The sequence below is a fragment of the Mus caroli genome, chromosome 10 (genome assembly GCF_900094665.2).
Source record: "Mus caroli chromosome 10, CAROLI_EIJ_v1.1, whole genome shotgun sequence".
In the NCBI taxonomy this organism is placed as follows: Eukaryota; Metazoa; Chordata; class Mammalia; order Rodentia; family Muridae; genus Mus; species Mus caroli.
The window spans coordinates 20603950-20609493 of record NC_034579.1 but is presented as its reverse complement, the minus strand read 5'-3'; positions in this window follow the sequence as shown (position 1 = coordinate 20609493).

The following is a 5544-nucleotide window of genomic DNA, read 5'->3' as shown; positions in this document are numbered from 1 at the left end:
CTCTCTCTCTCTCTCTCTCTGTGTGTGTGTGTGTGTGTGTGTGTGTGTAGCTCCAATTCTCATTGTACATAGAAAGATTCTGGGACCATCCCATGCTTTCCCTAAAGCTACATCATTTGTCACTGGCTTCCTCTCATAGTTGGTGTTTCTGACTATAAGTTTAAAGTGAGTATATCTGCAAAGACTAATTTTGGAGACAACACACTATAGATATTTATAACACGAAAACAGCCCATTTAAATGGGCCAGTTTTAAAACTTTTTCAATCCATCCATGGATGATTAGCAGGGGTGTGTGTGTGTGGGGGGGGGTAGCGGGAGGGGGGAAGGGAGTTAACCACTTCAAGTGGCTGACCACATCATCTGCACACAATTACCTTGTTAAGCCAGCCACATGCTGTAGTGCAGTTACATGTCAACAGCGAAAGGTGTGAGTGGCTTGAAGTGTGAGCAGTCTCTGCAGTGCTGGAAGGATTTCCGACATTGTTATTCAATGTTCTTTCCAAGCATTCCTCAAAGAGAAGAGGCCTGAGAGTTCCTATTTAAAGAAAGAACATTCCAAGTTATGTGAGTAGCCACATGTGTAGTATAGGCAAGTTGGCCTTACACTTTTGCTGTCTTCTTTGATGATATTTTTTTAAAAGTCCAAACTATGTGGGAAGCCACAGTGAAATCTTTCAAGTCTTAAACTCCCAATTATATCTACCAGCAATGGTCAGAAAGGTGGAATGAGTGAGGAAGGGAAGGGATGGGAAGGGTGAGGCTCATCTGGGGTGGGATGTGGGCTCTGAGGTGAGCTCTCTAGCCTGCAATGTGATGAGGGGAGCCAGGAGAGTTGGAGCAGTCTCTGAAACCACAAGTCCACCTGAGAGCCACCAATGGCTTGCTGTATCCAGGGGGCAGGCTCAGTCACAGGGGTAAGTGGTTGGGCTTTTTATAATTGAGTAACTTGGGCAGTGTTTTTAGAACGGCCATTCATAAAGCTAAGGGAAGTCACAGAGAGAAGCCTGATGCCCACTTAGAACACGAAGATAAGAAGTCTCAATTTCGTTGCTCTCAGTGAGGATTAACCATCTTAAACTTCTCAGGAAACAGATGCTTTGTGTTTTAACTTTAATTTTCACCTCTCTTCTTCCTTCCCTTGCCTTTCTCCTTTTGCTTTTCCTCTTCCACCTTCCATTTAGAGTATATTATCGTCCTGCACTACTGTTAAAAAATGCCAGCATTATAATATTAGGTTTTACTATAATATTCACACCTCAAATTCTCAGTAACTCCATAGTTAGTTCCAAATGGATGGTTTTTAATATTAACTAAGAGGAACTAGTTAAAATATACAACTAAGAGGAACTAGTTAAAATATACTGGCTGAAATATACAACCAACTCATGAAAATCTCAGAATATACTGTGCATTTGAAATGTAGCTTGGAGCTTTATAATTAAAACACTTGAAAGGGTGAAGACAGAAGACTACCTCTACACAAATCATACAGACAAGATGGGACAGAAGGAGAAGGGTGTGTGACAGAGGACATTCAAGACATTCACAGACTGGAAAGCATGTTTTTATTATGATGCAGATCATTAAGTGCCAGGAAATCCAGAAGGAAAGACTGACACACCAGCCTTGGTTCATGCCATGGGACCTGACTTCTTACATCCTTATAAGTGACTCAGCAAATGTTTGTGTGCACCTGGGCAGTAAAACGAACGTAGCAGCTTCTTACAACTTCAGCCAACTCTGCCCTAGCCCAACCCTTTTGATTGACAGCAGGTCAGAAATGCGAGAGACAAATCCTTGAAATTGTATGGAGAAGGAAGTTGTTGTTTTGACTTCTAAACAGGGGTTTAGTTAGTGACCTCAAAAGAACATTCTACCCCAACCAACCCTTCCAGTAGATGAGGAATTCACTAAGGTGGCCACTTACGGTATGCATGGGTGAGATGATGTACTCAGCTCTTTTGCTTGAGTCTTGTACAATGTTTTCTGCCCCCCTCTAAAGAGGTTACTTGATTAGCTATAAGACACAGAGAGAGAGAGAATCCTGCAGAACAATAGCAAAGTGACCAGACTTGGAGTATTTGTGTACTTAAGGAAGGAATCTTGCAGATTTTCAATTTTCAGTTGTAGACATTTTCTTATAAGAGCAAGCAGGAAGTCAGTGCCAGCCCTCAAAGAGGAAATCAAAAGTCCCAGGGAAACATACTGGTGGAATGTGACTCAAAGCCAAAACCCATGTGCGACACATACAGTGGGCTGTCAGCATTATAGGAAGTATGTCTCTAGCCCTATAAGGGCATCTGGAAACGGGGAGATTTGTCCTAGGATCCTTAGGGACCGGGCTTCCCAGTGTTTCTGGTGTGTCCTAGGTTCAGTCATGTAAATGAATTCCACCCCTCTCCCTCCCAGAAAAGCAGGGCAGGGGGGCGTATGCCAGAGTCTTTTTGAAAAATAGTAATAAATATTTTTCTAAAACCCTCAGGGACCGTGGCTTGGTTTCCTGGACCTATTTGCTTCTGATGAAGTTTTAAGGAGTGTGCCCTCTCACAGGGAGTTAGACGTTGGAAGGAAGCATGGATGTTTGCTATGGAAATTACATTCATTGCTTTCCTGCTTTTTCTCCTTTTATAATGAATTCTCTAATTTTCTTAGGATATTTTCAGACGCAAAGGTATTGGTCAGAAGGCAATTACTCCGTGTGGTTTGTTTAACATTTGCCTGCTCATTTCCTTGCTTGAACCTGTAGTCTGGGGTAGAGGAGGAGAGGGAGGACACTGTGTCTTAATGAGGTACTCCCTACACATTCTCTCAAGTTAAACTGGGCTAGTCCTCTCCGCTGACTCTAGGCCTGTGCTAACAGCAGGTGGCGATAGAGAGCACAAGTGTTGCTAGGCCCCAGCCTTCTCTTAAAGGTGGCAAGTCAAAAGTATTGTGAATGAGGGAGAATCTCACCCTATTTTCCAATTGAATTAAGTGCAATATGAAATGTGATAGGTTATGTAAATCTAGAAGGGAGATACTCATTTATTAAAATGTGTACTTTGGAGGGACTAATCAATAGGTTTAGGAGGGACAAATTGAGATGGAGTGTTTATTCCAAGGAATGGAAGTAAATGAAAGTAGTGGGAGACAGCTGATAACTAACTATACATGAACACACCCCAGAATTTTGGTGAGGTGTGGGATAAATTTAGGCAGAGTCCCATCTGTTCACCCTTGGAAACGTGCCTGTGGTCTGAACCCTGGACTTGCAATGCCAGGGGTCTCTGGATTAGGTATGTGTTTTATACCAGACATTTACCAGCCCAGGGGACTATTCCCTTTGTGTGAATGCCTGTGGGGAGTCACATGTTTAAAGCTGAGCACACTAAATAAGGCTTTTAGAGAAGGTATCTAATCTCGTAGATCAAAGCTATTACCATATGAAAAGAAGAAAACAGCTTTCTGCTTAAACAGGCATATCAGATGCTAAGCAAGGGAAGGGCTGCCTGGTGCTTTGTTTCATTTGTTATTCAAACACATGATTCAGATTTTATTTGATCAACTTAACTAGAATACTCCTTAAAGCTCCATGGTGCGTGGACTAGATGTCATACATTCACAAAGCTCTTTACTTGTACTGTTGATTTAGGCTACATAGCCCAAGCTCCTCTCGCTGTAGGGTCCAGAGGTGCTCTGGTTATAGGGAAGTCCAACACCTGGCTCTCTACATACAGCATCTTACTTCAGCTTCACTGTAACCCTAGGAGGTATTATTCTTCCCAGTTTATAGGGATGGGAATTAAGGTGCAAGGATGTTCACATAACGTGACTGTAGCTAGAGGTGGCACAGGAATGTGTGAAGTTGAATTTGGCTTTTCTAAAAACAGTACCCTTGTCTTTGCTTCCAGACTTGTGTTTCGTCTCATTCTATATGCAGTGTCTGTCCTTTAGATAGTTATCTCAGGTTCTCTTAACTTTCGAAACACACTTCCAGAGAGACATGTAAAACACCTCAGCCACGCTAGCATGATACTCTGTTACTGATATTATACACTGATAAACGTGAAGTCAAAAGATAATGGTTACTGGTCTAAATTAGAAGAGAAATTTGGACTTAAAGATATATTTATTTCCATCATTACCAATTAAGTTGTGTGGTTTTGCTGTGCAGATAGACATGTTGCTTCTTACCCACAGATGAACCAATGCACTCAACCAGGAAAGATGACTTAAGATGATGGCTGGGTCCCAGAGGCTCACGTCAGGGTGTGCTCTGCTGTGACATCAGCTTTATCCCACGTTGGAAAGGTCCATGCCCAACACTGTGCTGTCTTGTTTAGGCTGAGAATGGGACCGACCACAGACATCATAAAAAGCTCTTAAATAACCATTCACTGATAAGCTGCGATTATGAATAAATATGAAAGAGGGCGACAGGCTACCCACACCAAAGTGATGCCCACGCTAACCATGGGCTTCTCGTGAGTGGCCCTCAATAGACATGCCCCAGGATGTCATAGATGCTACCAAGTGTATTTTATGAGCCTGTCTTAGTTGAAAATGCATTTTCCTTAAACTAGGTACCCTGAATGCAGAGTTGACTTCGAAGCTTCTGCCCGCTCCCCTTTGGGTGTGGAGTGATTGGCTTTGAACCATGTCTCGGTTCATGTTGTTAATGGAATGATCTCTGCGGTAACTGTGTGTGGCAAGGTTTGAGTGTGTCGTCTAGGAATGGCAGGCTCATAACAAGGGAATTTTCTCAGTGACTCATGCCTGTGTGAGGAGCTTAACAACTGTAGCATTAAATTTCATCTAATCGTGGACTTACTAATGTCTGAACATATCCTACCATGAAGATCTTTCTTCCATGTAAACAATAAATGCTAATTTACTGGTTTCATCACTTTTTAAACACATCTATGCTGGTTTTTCTTGATCCTATTTTGTACTGCTGTTTCCATATGTAGCTGATTCCTGGGTTTCCATCAGTTTGTTTCCAACCCACTAGGTGAGCAAGCACACTTCCTGCCAGCGTCAGATAGACATTGAAGCACTCTTACTTTGCAGTAGGACTGGGCATTGCCACAGTCAAATGATCCCATTCTGGCTTTGACCACTTTCCAGGCCAGTCCCTCCCATACCAGTCAAGCCGATTTTTCCTGGCCAGCTTCTGAAGTAGTTGTCAGAAGGGGGAACACAGGATGGTGGTACAGCATCTGTCTCTCATGTGTTCTCATTTTACTCCCCGAAACCTGGTCTTAATCTCAAGTGGACTCCAGAGCTCCAAACACTTACTTTTCTCATGCATTACAGCCAACTTTCCAAGAAAGGAAAAAGGTCTTATGCTGAGCAGAAATGGTATCTGGAAGCCTTTTTTTTTTTTTTTTTTTTTTTTTTTACAAGGGATTCCTAAAGTGGGCAAGGATTTTGCTCATCTTATTTGTGCTCATGTGGTTCCATTTTTCTTAGTACTTCTATGAAGGTGATGAGTTTGGTGACACCGAACTGGACTTCTCTGTGGTTTGGGATGGAGATTTCCCCATTGATAAGCCTCCTAGCT